Genomic DNA, 15,000 nt, shown 5'->3' with positions numbered 1-15,000 from the left:
AACCCCTTATCCCGCGACGCGTCCGACAAAGAGAACGTTCCAAGGCGGCAGAGGAGGTTACCAGCCGAAGGATGCAGTAGCAATAACAGGTATAGTTCCGCGGCGGCCGAGAAGACTCACCGCATAGGAATCGGGATGCGAGGCGAGGGATGCGGCGGGAAGGCCCCGACGGCTAAACGGAAGAGGCTGCAGGGCCGCCTCGGAATGGTCCAAGCATCGGATGCGATTGGGACGACTACCAGTGCCAACCCCTTATCCCGCGATGCGTCCGATACACAGATAGTTCCAAGGCGGCCGAGGAGCCTCACCGCATATCAATCGGGGTGCGAGGCGAGGGATGGGGCGGGAAGGCCCCAACGGCTAGACGGAAGAGGCTTCAGGGCCACCTCGGAATGGTCCAAGCATCGGACGCGCTTGGGGCGACTGCCAGTGCCAACCCCTTATCCCGCGATGCGTCCGATACACAGATGGTTCCAAGGCGGCCGAGGAGCCTCACCGCATAGCAATCGGGGGTGCGAGGCGAGGGATGGGGCGGGAAGGCCCCAACGGCTAGACGGAAGAGGCTTCAGGGCCGCCTAGGAATGGTCCAAGCATCGGACACGCTTGGGGCGACTACCAGTGACAGCCCCCTATCCCGCGATGCGTCCGATACGAAGATGGTTCCAAGGCGGCCGAGGAGCCTCACCGCATAGCAATCGGGGTGCGAGGTGGGGGATGCGGCGAGATGGCCCCAACGGCTAGACGGAAGAGGCCACAGGGCCGCGTCGGAATAGTCCAAGCATCGGACGCGCTTGGGGCGACTACCAGTGACAACCCCTTATCCCGCGATGCGTCCGATACGAAGATAGTTCCAAGGCGGCCGAGGAGCCTCACCGCATAGCAATCGGGGTGCGAGGTGGGGGATGCGGCGAGATGGCCCCAACGGCTAGACGGAAGAGGCTGCAGGGCCGCCTCGGAATAGTCCAAGCATCGGACGCGCTTGGGGCCACTACCAGTGACAACCCCTTATCCCGCGATGCGTCCGATACGAAGATAGTTCCAAGGCGGCCGAAGAGCCTCACCGCATAGCAATCGGGGTGCGAGGTGGGGGATGCGGCGAGATGGCCCCAACGGCTAGACGGAAGAGGCCACAGGGCCGCCTCGGAATAGTCCAAGCATCGGACGCGCTTGGGGCGACTACCAGTGACAACCCCTTATCCCGCGATGCGTCCGATACGAAGATAGTTCCCAGGCGGCCGAGGAGCCTCACCGCATAGCAATCGGGGTGCGAGGCGAGGGATGCGGCGAGATGGCCCCAAAGGCTAGACGGAAGAGGCTGCAGGGCTGCCTCGGAATAGTCCAAGCATCGGACGCGCTTGGGGCGACTACCACTGCCAACCCCTTATCCCGCGATGCGTCCGATACACAGATAGTTCCGAGGCGGCCGAGGAGGTGGGGGATGCAGCGAGATGGCCCCAACGGCTAGACGGAAGAGGCTGCAGGGCCGCCTCGGAATAGTCCAAGCATCGGACGCGCTTGGGGCGACTACCAGTGACAACCCCTTATCCCGCGATGCGTCCGATACACAGATAGTTCCGAGGCGGCCAAGGAGCCTCACCGCATAGCAATCGTGGTGCGAGGTGGGGGATGCGGCGAGATGGCCCCAACGGCTAGACGGAAGAGGCTGCAGGGCCGCCTCGGAATGGTCCAAGCATCGGATGCGCTTGGGGCGACTACCACTGCCAACCCCTTATCCCGCGATGCGTCCGATACACAGATAGTTCCAAGGCGGCCGAGGAGCCTCACAGCATAGCAATCGGGGTGCGAGGCGAGGGATGCGGCGAGAAAGCCCCAACGGCTAGAGGGAAGAGGCTTCAGGTCCGCCTCGGAATGGTCCAAGCATCGGACGCGCTTGGGGCGACTACCAGTGACAACCCCTTATCCCGCGACGCGTCCGATACACAGATAGTTCCAAGGCGGCCGAGGAGCCTCACCGCATAGCAATCGGGGTGCGAGGCGAGGGATGCGGCGAGAAGGACCGAACGGCTACACGGAAGAGGCTTCGGGGCCGCCTCGGAATGGTCCAAGCATCGGACGCGCTTGGGGCGACTACCAGTGACAACCCCTTATCCCGCGACGCGTCCGATACACAGATAGTTCCAAGGCGGCCGAGGAGCCTCACCGCATAGCAATCGGGGTGCGAGGCGAGGGATGCGGCGAGAAGGACCCAACGGCTACACGGAAGAGGCTTCGGGGCCGCCTCGGAATGGTCCAAGCATCGGACGCGCTTGGGGCGACTACCAGTGACAACCCCTTATCCCGCGACGCGTCCGATACACAGATAGTTCCAAGGCGGCCGAGGAGCCTCACCGCATAGCAATCGGGGTGCGAGGCGAGGGATGCGGCGAGAAGGACCCAACGGCTAGACGGAAGAGGCTTCGGGTCCGCCTCGGAATGGTCCAAGCATCGGACGCGCTTGGGGCGACTACCAGTGACAACCCCTTATCCCGCGACGCGTCCGATACACAGATAGTTCCAAGGCGGCCGAGGAGCCTCACCGCATAGCAATCGGGGTGCGAGGCGAGGGATGCGGCGAGAAGGACCCAACGGCTAGACGGAAGAGGCTTCGGGTCCGCCTCGGAATGGTCCAAGCATCGGACGCGCTTGGGGCGACTACCAGTGACAACCCCTTATCCCGCGACGCGTCCGATACACAGATAGTTCCAAGGCGGCCGAGGAGCCTCACCGCATAGCAATCGGGGTGCGAGGCGAGGGATGCGGCGAGAAGGACCCAACGGCTAGACGGAAGAGGCTTCGGGTCCGCCTCGGAATGGTCCAAGCATCGGACGCGCTTGGGGCGACTACCAGTGACAACCCCTTATCCCGCGACGCGTCCGATACACAGATAGTTCCGAGGCGGCCGAGGAGCCTCACCGCATAGCAATCGGGGTGCGAGGCGAAGGATGCGGCGAGAAGGACCCAACGGCTAGACGGAAGAGGCTTCGGGTCCGCCTCGGAATGGTCCAAGCATCGGACGCGCTTGGGGCGACTACCAGTGACAACCCCTTATCCCGCGACGCGTCCGATACACAGATAGTTCCAAGGCGGCCGAGGAGCCTCACCGCATAGCAATCGGGGTGCGAGGCGAGGGATGCGGCGAGAAGGACCCAACGGCTAGACGGAAGAGGCTTCAGGGCCGCCTCGGAATGGTCCAAGCATCGAACGCGCTTGGGGCGACTACCAGTGACAACCCCTTATCCCGCGACGCGTCCGATACACAGATAGTTCCGAGGCGGCCGAGGAGCCTCACCGCATAGCAATCGGGGTGCGAGGCGAGGGATGCGGCGAGAAGGACCCAACGGCTAGACGGAAGAGGCTTCAGGGCCGCCTCGGAATGGTCCAAGCATCGGACGCGCTTGGGGCGACTACCAGTGACAACCCCTTATCCCGCGACGCGTCCGATACACAGATAGTTCCGAGGCGGCCGAGGAGCCTCACCGCATAGCAATCGGGGTGCGAGGCGAGGGATGCGGCGAGAAGGACCCAACGGCTAGACGGAAGAGGCTTCAGGGCCGCCTCGGAATGGTCCAAGCATCGGACGCGCTTGGGGCGACTACCAATGACAACCCCTTATCCCGCGACGCGTCCGATACACAGATAGTTCCGAGGCGGCCGAGGAGCCTCACCGCATAGCAATCGGGGTGCGAGGCGAGGGATGCGGCGAGAAGGACCCAACGGCTAGACGGAAGAGGCTTCAGGGCCGCCTCGGAATGGTCCAAGCATCGGACGCGCTTGGGGCGACTACCAGTGACAACCCCTTATCCCGCGACGCGTCCGATACACAGATAGTTCCGAGGCGGCCGAGGAGCCTCACCGCATAGCAATCGGGGTGCGAGGCGAGGGATGCGGCGAGAAGGACCCAACGGCTAGACGGAAGAGGCTTCAGGGCCGCCTCGGAATGGTCCAAGCATCGGACGCGCTTGGGGCGACTACCGTTGCCAACCCCTTATCCCGCGATGCGTCTGATACACAGATAGTTCCGAGGCGGCCGAGGAGCCTCACCGCATAGCAATCGGGTTGCGAGGCAGATTATTGGGAAGGGAACCCCCTGGGATGCGGCTCAAGCAGTGCCCAAAGGGACTGGAATGCGGAATCACATCGAGAGACCCAAATGCTATACGAGGGCTCAAATCGAATTATCGATTTGGCCACGACATGGACGCATCGGAACGACTACCTTTGCCGAACCACTCGCAATTGCATCCATACCGAAACCAATAGACATTTCCGTTAGAGCCCTCGCATAGCATTCGGGAATCTCGCATGCCCCTCTAAATCGACCAATGCTGGCGCTCAATGAAAATCCGAGCGCTACCACCGTTCGAGCGCCAGCATTGGTCGAGTTAGAGGGGCACGGGGGAGAATGCTCCAGTCAACACCTCCCCTATATAAGTTATTTGTCCGATTCTCGCACAACCGTAGTCTGCCTCGTCGAATCAAACAACGGTCCCAGATTCCGACTTCCGTTCCGTAGAGACCCAAAAGCTAGATGGAGGCTCGCAAGAAAGAGAGTCGGCGCATAGCAATCGGGTTTCTCGAACGTTTAGGGACCGAGCTCACTTGCGGATAGGGCAAAATCCGCCAAGCAACCCAAAAGCTAGACGGGGGCTCGAATCGAATCGCCTAGGCGGCCACAACAACGACGTGTTGGATCGACTACCAGTGCCAAACCATTCAGCAAGACTAGTCTGTGTCGAGGCCGGATAGAGATTCTCAGAGAGCGCCCGCATAGCATTTAGGAGACCTGCCGCGTCCCTCACACTCGACAAATGGTGGTGCACGTTTATAAATCCGAGCGATCCCAACCCTTTCAAGCACCAACATCGGTCGAGATAGAGGGGCACGGAGGGGGCTGCGTGAGACAACACAGTCCCCTATATAAGTTATTTGTCCGATTCTCACACATCCGAAGAATGGTCATCAAATCGGACAACAGCCCAAACTTCCGACTTCCGTCCCAGAAAGCCCAAGAGCTATCTAAAACGTTCATGGCCGGAACTCGATCGCGGCTATACCAGTCCGCCAAGCAACCCAAAAGCTAGACTGGAGCTCTAGTCGAATCACCTCTGTGGCCATTGCAAGGACGTGTTGGAGCGACTACCATTGCCGAACCATTCCGCAGGTCGAGTCCATACCAAGGCCGCATAGAGATTCACGATGAGCTCCTGCATAGCAATCAGGAGACTTGCCGTGTCCATCACAATCGATAAATCCTGGTGCAAGATTTTTGCATCCGAGCGCTCCAACCAGTCGAGCACCAGCATCAATCGACATAAACGGGCACGGGGGGAGGATGCTCGAGAACACTACCTCCCCTATATAAGTTATTTGTCCGATTCTCAAGCAGCCGAAGTCTGGTCATCGAATCGGGTCAAAGACCACAACTTCCGACTTTACCCACAATGCAAGTCATCGAATCGAACATCGGCCCCCAAGTCGGACTCCATGCGTATGTCAGGTCATCGGACCCAAATTCCGCCTTCCTGCGCATGGCGGGCCATCAATATCAACTCGGTCATCGGACCCAAACTCCGCCTTTTTGCGTATGGCACGCCTTCAAATCGGTCATCGGACCCAAATTCCGCCTTCCTGTGCATGGCGGGCCATCAACATCAACTCGGTCATCGGACCCAAATTCCGCCTTTCTGCGCATGGCACGCCATCAACTCGGTCATCGGACCCAAATTCCGCCTTCCTGCGCATGGCAGGTCATCGGACACAAATTCAGACCTCGCCAATATGCCTACGTATCGAATCGGTCATCGGACCCAACTTCCGACTTCATCCATACTGTAGGGTCTTTGAGGTTGGCGCGGTGCGCTCAACCCAGGGAGTCGACCCATCGAAGCATACACCTCCCCTATATAAGCTATTTGTCCGATTCCCACACCTGTGTAGTTTGCACCTCTGACCAGGACATCGACCCCAACTTCCGAACTCGACTGCAACGACGGCACCAGCGCCTTGGTGCGCACCTTGCGACGCACAGTCCCAACATTCGCCTTCCTGCACATGGCAGGTCATCGGACCCAAATTCCGACCTCGCGAGTATGCCTACATATCGAATCGGTCATCGGACCCAACTTCCGACTTCATCCATACCGTAGGGTCTTTGAGGTTGGCGCGGTGCGCTCAACCCGGGGAGTCGACCCAACGAAGCATACACCTCCCCTATATAAGCTATTTGTCCGATTCCCACACCTGTGTAGTTTGCACCTCCGATCAAGACATCGACCCCAACTTCCGAACTCGCCTCCAACGACCGAACCAGCGCCTTGGTGCGCACCTTGCAACGCACAGTGCCAACATTCGCCTTCCTGCACGTGGCAGGTCATCGGACCCAAATTCCGACCTCGCGAGTATGCCTACATATCGAATCGGTCATCGGACCCAACTTCCGACTTCATCCATACCGTAGGGTCTTTGAGGTTGGCGCGGTGCGCTCAACCCGGGGAGTCGACCCAACGAAGCATACACCTCCCCTATATAAGCTATTTGTCCGATTCCCACACCTGTGTAGCTTGCACCTCCGATCAGGACATCGACCCCAACTTCCGAACTCGACTAAAAAGACCGCACCAGCGCCTTGGTGTGCACCTTGCAACGCACAGTGTCAACATTCGCCTTCCTGCACATGGCAGGTCATCGGACCCAAATTCCGACCTCATGAGCATACCTACTAATCGAATTGGTCATCGGACCCAACTTCCGACTTCATCCATACCGTAGGGTCTTTGAGGTTGGCGCGGTGCGCTCAACCTGGGGAGTCGACCCATCGAAGCATACACCTCCCCTATATAAGCTATTTGTCCGATTCCGACACCTGTGTAGTTTGCACCTCCGCTCAGGACATCGACCCCAACTTCCGAACTCGCCTGCAACGACCGAACCAGCGCCTTGGTGCGCACCAAAAGTGCGCACTTTTGGAGGGCACTTTTGTGCGCTCCAAAGGTGCGCACTTTTGGAGGGCACTTTTCTGCGCTCCAAAGGTGCGCACTTTTGGAGGGCACTTTTTGGAGGGCACTTTTCTGCGCTCCAAAGGTGCGCACTTTTGGAGGGCACTTTTTGGAGGGCACTTTTCTGCGCTCCAAAGGTGCGCACTTTTGGAGGGCACTTTTTGGAGGGCACTTTTCTGCGCTCCAAAGGTGCGCACTTTTGGAGGGCACTTTTTGGAGGGCACTTTTCTGCGCTCCAAAGGTGCGCACTTTTGGAGGGCACTTTTTGGAGGGCACTTTTCTGCGCTCCAAAGGTGCGCACTTTTGGAGGGCACTTTTCTGCGCTCCAAAGGTGCGCACTTTTGGAGGGCACTTTTTGGAGGGCACTTTTCTGCGCTCCAAAGGTGCGCACTTTTGGAGGGCACTTTTCTGCGCTCCAAAGGTGCGCACTTTTGGAGGGCACTTTTTGGAGGGCACTTTTCTGCGCTCCAAAGGTGCGCACTTTTGGAGGGCACTTTTGTGCACTCCAAAGGTGCGCACTTTTGGAGGGCACTTTTCCTGTGCTCCAAAGGTGCACACCTAGGTGAGCACCTTCGACCACACCTTGTAGCACACCAAACTCTGACTTTCGACTTCATCCGCAATGCAGGGTCTTTGAGGTTGGCGCAATGCGCACAACCAGGGGAGTCGACCCATCAAACCCAACACCTCCCCTATATAAGCTATTTGTCTGATTCTCATACATGCGTAGCCTGCAGGAGCAATTAGGACATCGACCCCAACTTTCGGCTTCTAAACGAAAACAAGGTCTTTGAGGTTGGTGTAATGCGAACAACTAGGGGAGTCAACCCATCAAACCCAACACCTCCCCTATATAAGCTATTTGTCTGATTCTCATACATGTGTAGTCTACAGGAGCAATTAGGACATCGACCCCAACTTTTGACTTCTTAACGAAAACAAGGTCTTTGAGGTTGACGTAATGCGCACAACCAGGGGAGTCGACCCATCAAACCCAACACCTCCCCTATATAAGCTATTTGTCCGATTCTCATACATGTGTAGCCTGCAGGAGCCATTAGGACATTGACCCCAACTTTTGACTTCTTAACGAAAACAAGGTCTTTGAGGTTGGCGTAATGCGCACAACCAAGGGAGTTGACCCATCAAACCCAACACCTCCCCTATATAAGCTATTTGTCTGATTCTCATACATGTGTAGCCTGCAACAACGATTAGGACATCCACCCCAACTTCTGAATTCGTCTGCGTTGACCGCACCAAAGGTGCACGCCTTGGTGCTCACCAAAATCCGACTTCCGACTTCTTCTGCTATGCGGGGTCTTTGAGGTTGGCGCAGTGCGCACAACCAGGGGAGTCAACCCACCGAATGCAACACCTCCCCTATATAAGCTATTTGTCTGATTCTCATACATGCGTAGACTGCAGCAATGATTAGGACATCCACCCCAACTTTTGACTTCTTAAACAAGACAGGGTCTTTGAAGTTGGTGCAGTGCACACAACCAGGGGAGTCGACCCATCAAACGCAACACCTCCCCTATATAAAGCTATTTGTCCGATTCTCATACGTGTAGTCTGCAGCAGCGATTAGGACATCGACCCCAACTTCCGAATTCGTTTGCATTGACCGCACCAAAGGTGCACGCCTTGGTGTGCACCCTGGAGTGCACTTTGGTGCTCACCTCGGTGCACACTTTGGTGTGCACCTCGGTGTGCACCAAAGGTGCGCACCTTGGAGCGCACCAAAGGTGTACACTTTGGAGCGCACCACATAGGGTCTTTGAGAGGTTGGCGCAGTGCGCACACCAAGGTGGGTGTTGAGGTGCGTGCCGAGGTGGGTGGGTGCTAGGGTGCGCTCCATGGTGGGTGCCAGGGTGGGTGCGTGCTAGGGTGGATTCCAAAGAGGGTCATAGGGTGGGTGCCAAGGTGGGTTGGTGATATAGTGGGTTCAAAGGTGGGTACTAGGGTGGGTTCCAAGGTGGGTCACAAGTTGGGTGCCAGGATGCGTGGGTGTTAGGTTGGGTGCCAAGGTGGGCTCCTGCGTGGGTGGGTGCTAGGGTGGGTTTCAAGGTGGACGCGAGGGCGGGTGCCAAGGTGGGTAACAAGTTGGGTGTTAGGATGGGTGAGTGCTAGAGTGGGTGCCAAGGTGGGTGGGTGCTAAGGTGGATGCCAAGGTGGTTCACAGGGTGGGTGGGTTCTAGGGTGAGTTCCAAGGTGGGTCACAGGTTCAGTGCTAGGGTGGGTGTCAAGGCGGGTGTCGAGGTGCCTGGGTGCTAGGGTGTGGATGCCAATGTGGGTCATAGGGTGGGTACTAGGGTGGGCTGCAATGTGGGTGCCAAGGTGGGTAACATGCTCGGTGGGTTCTAAATTGGGTGCCAGGGTGGGTGTGCACCCACCTTGCCCGAGGTGGGTGCCAAGGTGCCAGTGTGGGTGGGTGCTAAGGTGGATGCCAAGGTGGGTGAGAAGGTGGGTGATAGGTTGAGTGGTAGGATGGGTGGGTGCCAAGATGGGTCACAGGGTGGGTGCAAGGGTGGGTAGGTGCTAGGGTTGGTGTCAGGGTGGGTGGGTGCTAGGTTGGGTTCCAAGGTGGGTGCGAGGGTGAGTGTCAAGGTGGGTCACAGGTTAGGTGCTAGGATGGGTGAGTGCTAGGGTGCAAAGGTGCCAGGGTGGGTGCTAGGATGGGTCGATGCTAGGGTGAGTGGCAAGGTGGGTCCACAAGTGTCAAGGTGGGTGCCGAGGTGGGTGCCAAGTCGGCGACTGCTATGGTGGATGCCAAGGTGGGTCACGGGGTGGGTGCCAAGTTGCTAGGTTGGGTTCCAAGGTGGGTGCCAACGTGGGTGCTAGGGTGCGTGGGTTAAAGGGTGTGTCACAACGTGGGTGCCAGGATGGGTGCGCACCCACACTGGCCAAGACGGGTGCGGGTGCAAGGTTGGGTTCCAAGCCCGGTCACAGGCTGGGTGCTAGGATGGGTGGGTGCCAAGGTGGGCACCAGGGTGGGTGCACCCACCCTGGCCAAGGTGGGTCACGGGGTGGGTCCTAGGGTGGGTAACGGGGTGGGTACTAAGGTGCGTGCCAAGGTGGGTCATAGGGTGGGTGCCAAGGTGGGCACCAGGGTGGGTGTGCACCAACCCTAGCCAGGGTAGGTCACGGGGTGGTTGTCGGGGTGGGCGTCAAGGAGCCAAGGTGGGTGGCAAGTAGCCAAGTTGCGTGCCAAGGTGGGTGTCGGGGTGGGTGCCAAGGATCCAAGGTGGGTGCCAAGGAACCAAGGTGGGTGTCTGGGTGGGTGCCGAGGTGGGAGCCAGGGTGGGTCCCAAGGTGAGTGCAAAGGTGGGTGCCAGGGTCAAGGTGAGTGCCAATGTGGGTTCCAAGGTGCCAGGGTCAGGGTGAGTGCCAATGTGGGTTCAAAGGTGCTAAGTTGGGTGCGAGGTTGGGTGCGAGGGTGGGTGGGTGCCAAGGTGTGCTAGGTGGAAGCCCGGGTGGGTCGGCATCCCATGGGTGTCGAGTTGGGTGCCTGATGGGTGCTTCTTGTCAAGTTTTAGTCGTCGGGACTCATTTCGAGCCTTAGAGGTCGTTTCTTGTCCGGTTGCCCTGTCTTCGACCTGGGAACCCAATTTTGGTCCTCGGGTCCCATTTTTTTTTGTCTCGCATCCCACTTTTGGCCTGTGGCCTTTTCGGGGTCGATTCTCGTTTTGGGCATCAGAGCATGTTTCTTCTCCTAAAACCCAATATTTGTTTATTAAGTCTCGGAACACATTTTTGTTCTCGTGGACCCATCATGGGTCTTGGAACGCATTTGTGGTCCTTGGGTCCCATTTTGCATCCCGAAACTTGTGTTTTGGTGCTTGATCCCTATTTTGGGTGCCCACCTTGCACCAAGTGCGCACCCGGGGCAAACCGAGCGCCTTGGTGCACCGGGGCAAGATCGAGCGTGCACCCGAGGCGCCCCGAACATGCACCAAGGTGCACTCGGCCCACATGTGAGCGCAGGTCGTTGCGCCCGAGGTGGTGTGTGGGCACCGCGTTGCAGACGGGACACTGCACGCACACGACGCCCCCTCCAGGTGCACGCACGTAGGCCGGGCCGGGTGCACACCCGACGCCCTAGCAAGGTGCGCGCACCCGGGCAGGGCTCACACTTGGCGAACGGGGCGCACTTCGCGAGGGAGGGTGTGCACCTCGACGGGGGTGGGTGGCCGGGGTGGATTCGCACGTGGGTCGCGGTTTGCTAAGTACACACTGCGACAAGCTCATAACGGGTGCGATCATACCAGCATTAGTGCACCAGATCCCATCAGAACTCCGCAGTTAAGCGCGCTTGGGCCGGAGTAGTACTGGGATGGGTGACCTCCCGGGAAGTCCCGGTGTTGCACCCTTTTTTAGTTTTTCGCCGGGCGTCGCAATGCTATTTGAATAAACCTTTTGCCCGTTTGCGTTCTCGTCGGGGCCGGGCCGGGCCGGGGTGCGCTGCCCGCACTACCGCGCGCGCGGGGGCGACACCGAGCGCGCACCCGAGGCGCCCCGAGCACACAGGCCACGGTGCAACCCGGGCGTTGTGCGCGCACCCCGGTGCGCCCGAGGTGCTGCGCGCGCACCCAGGTGAAATCGGTGTGCACCTCGGCCAGTGCGCGCTCGGTCGAGTCGCGCACGTTGGCCAAGGTGCACGGTGATGTTTCTTACTCTAAGGTTCCGCACCAGACGCCCGGGACAGGTGAGCGAAGCTGGGCGGGGCCGGGTGCGCGGCCGGGGCAGGTGCACGCAGCTGGAGAGAGCTTTGGAGCACACTTCGGAGCGCACCAATGATGCGCTCCATTCAAAAGTTTCCTGAAAAGGCAAAAAAAGTTGAGATTATAGAATTTCCCACTTGAGAGATTGTAAAAAAAAAAAATTTAAAATGAAGGAAACGCGGGTGCCAAGGTGTGCGCAGCCCAGCCAAGGTGTGCGCACCAAGGCGCCCACCCTGGCGAAGGTGCACGCAAGGTGCGCACCCGAGGCAAACCGGACAATTAACCCAACTTTCGACTTCGCGCGCACCTTGGAGCGCACTTCGGAGCGCTCCTTGGTGCGCACCAATCTTGGGCACCTCGGAGTGCACCATGGCGCCCACCAAGGTGCGCACCCGGGGCAAACCGAGCTCCGACTTCGTGCGCACCTTGGAGCGCACGAAAGGTGCGCACCATGGCGCCCACCAAGGTGCGCAGCCCAGCCAAGGCGTGCGCATCAAGGTGCGCACCCTGGCGAAGGTGCGCACCCGGGGCAAACCGAGCTCCGACTTCGTGCGCACCTTGGAGCGCACAAAAGGTGCGCAACCCAGCCAAGGTGTGCGCACCCCGGTCAAACCGAGCTCCGAATCGTGCGCACCAGAGGTGCACGCCATCGTGCGCACCTTGGAGCACACTTCGGAGCCCTCCTTGGTGCGCGCCGATGTTGCGCACCTCGGAGCGCACCCGGGGAAAACAATGCAATTAACCCGACTTTCGACTTCGTGGGCACCTCGGAGCGCTCTCGGGTTCGCACCTCGGAGCACACCGAGGTGCGCACCTTTGATGCGCTGCCTTCACCAATTTCCAGAAAAGGCAAGAAAACATTGAGAAGGTGTGCGCACCGAGGTGCCCACCCTGGCGAAGGTGCACGCGAGGTGCGCACCCGGGGCAAACCGGGCTCCGACTTCGTGCACGCCGCACCTTGGAGCACACTTCGGAGCGCTCCTTGGTGCGCACCAGGGCGCGCAACCCAGCCGAGGTGCCCACCCCGGCGAAGGTGCACGCGAGGTGCGCACCCGGGGCAAACCGGGCTCCGACTTCGTGCACGCCATGGTGCCCACCGCGGCGAAGGTGCACGCGAGGTGCGCACCCGGGGCAAACCGGGCTCCGACTTCGTGCACGCCGCACCTTGGAGCACACTTCGGAGCGCTCCTTGGTGCGCACCATGGTGCCCACCAGGGCGCGCAACCCCGCCGAAGGTGCACGCGAGGTGCGCACCCGGGGCAAACCGGGCTCCGACTTCGTGCACGCCGCACCTTGGAGCACACTTCGGAGCGCTCCTTGGTGCGCACCATGGTGCCCACCAGGGCGCGCAACCCCGCCGAAGGTGCACGCGAGGTGCGCACCCGGGGCAAACCGGGCTCCGACTTCGTGCACGCCATGGTGCGCACCGCGGCGAAGGTGCGCACCCGGGGCAAACCGGGCTCCGACTTCGTGCACGCCGCACCTTGGAGCACACTTCGGAGCGCTCCTTGGTGCGCACCAGGGCGCGCAACCCAGCCGAGGTGCCCACCCCGGCGAAGGTGCACGCGAGGTGCGTACCCGGGGCAAACCGGGCTCCGACTTCGTGCACGCCGCACCTTGGAGCACACTTCGGAGCGCTCCTTGGTGCGCACCATGGTGCCCACCAGGCCGCGCAACCCAGCCAAGGTGTGCGCACCAAGGTGCACGCGAGGTGCGCACCCGGGGCAAACCGGGGTCCGACTTCGTGCACGCCGCACCTTGGAGCACACATCGGGGCGCTCCCGGGTTCGCACCGGCGTTGCGCACCGTGGTGGGCACCTCGGAGCACACCAAGGTGGGCAGCGAGGTGCGCACCTTTGATGCGATGCCTTCACTAATTTCCATAAAAGGCAAAAAAAAAACGAGATTTTAAAATTTCCGTTTTGAAAGATAGTGAGAAAAAGGGAATGCTGGTGCCATCTTGAGCCCGCCCTGGTGCGCAGCCCAGCCAAGGTGTGCGCACCAAGGTGCCCACCCTGGCGAAGGTGCGCGCCCGGGCAATTAACCCAACTTCCAACTTCGCGCGCGCCAGGGTGGGAGCGCACCCAACAACCGGGCCTGGGAAGAGCCAATGCGAGAAACCCCACCAAACGCTCTGACAAAAAAAGAGGGGGCGCTCCAGTAACCCCGCTTCGGAGCGCACCCTGGGCAAACCCAGCCAAGGTGCCCACCCCGGCCAAGGTGCAGGCGAGGTGCGCACCCGGGGCAAACCGGGCTCCGACAACGTGCACGCCGCACCTTGGAGCACACTTCGTAGCGCTCCCGGGTGCGCACCTCAGAGCACACCAAGGTGGGCAGCGAGGTGCGCACCTTTGATGCGCTGCCTTCACTAATTTCCAGAAAAGGCAAAAAAAAAAGGAGATTTTAAAATTTCCGTTTTGAAAGATAGTGAAAAAAACGGAACGCGCGTGCCATCTTGAGCCCGCCCTGGTGCGCAGCCCAGGTAAGGTGCCCACCCTGGCAAAGGTGCGCACCCGGGCAATTAACCCTACTTCCGACTTCGTGCGCGCCAGGGTGGCAACCGGGCCTCGGAAGAGCCAATGCGAGAAACCCCACCAAACGCTCCGACAAAAAAAGAGGCGGCGCTCCAATAACCCCGCTTCGGAGCGCAGCCGGGGCAAACCCAGCCAAGGTGCCCACCCCGACGAAGGTGCACGCGAGGTGCGCACCCGGGGCAAACCGGGCTCCGACAACGTGCACGCAGCACCTTGGAGCACACTTCGAAGCACTCCCGGGTGCCCACCGGCGTTGCGCACCGTGGTGGGCAGCGAGGTGCGCACCTTTGATGCGCTGCCTTCACTAATTTCCAGAAAAAGGCAAAAAAAAATGAGATTTTAAAATTTCCGTTTTGAAAGATAGTGAAAAAAAAGGAACGCGGGTGCCATCTTGAGCCCGCCCTGGTGCGCAGCCCAGGCAAGGCATGCGCACCAAGGTGCCCACCCGAGGTGCACACCCGGGGCAAACCGGGCTCCGACTTCGTGCAGGCCGCACCTTGGAGCACACTTCGGAGCGCTCCTTGGTGCGCACCATGGTGCCCACCAGGGCGCGCAACCCAGCCAAGGTCTGCACACCAAGGTGCCCACCCCGGCGAAGGTGCACGCGAGGTGCGCACCCGGGGCAAACCGGGCTCCGACTTCGTGCACGCCATGGTGCCCACCGCGGCGAAGGTGCACGCGAGGTGCGCACCCGGGGCAAACCGGGCTCCGACTTCGTGCACGCCGCACCTTGGAGCACACTTC

General features: G+C 60.0%; 1 non-coding gene across 1 annotated transcript; it reads left to right on the top strand.

Moving 5' to 3' along the window:
* The first annotated feature begins 11,252 nt into the window (after window positions 1-11,252).
* Window positions 11,253-11,371, top strand: LOC131871053 (5S ribosomal RNA). Its single transcript, XR_009369339.1, has one exon. It is a non-coding gene; the product is annotated as a 5S ribosomal RNA (ribosomal RNA).
* The last annotated feature ends 3,629 nt before the right edge of the window (window positions 11,372-15,000 follow it).

Source organism: Cryptomeria japonica, unplaced genomic scaffold (assembly GCF_030272615.1).
Source record: "Cryptomeria japonica unplaced genomic scaffold, Sugi_1.0 HiC_scaffold_367, whole genome shotgun sequence".
Lineage (NCBI taxonomy): Eukaryota > Viridiplantae > Streptophyta > Pinopsida > Cupressales > Cupressaceae > Cryptomeria > Cryptomeria japonica.
This window is presented reverse-complemented; position numbering and strand designations above follow the sequence as displayed.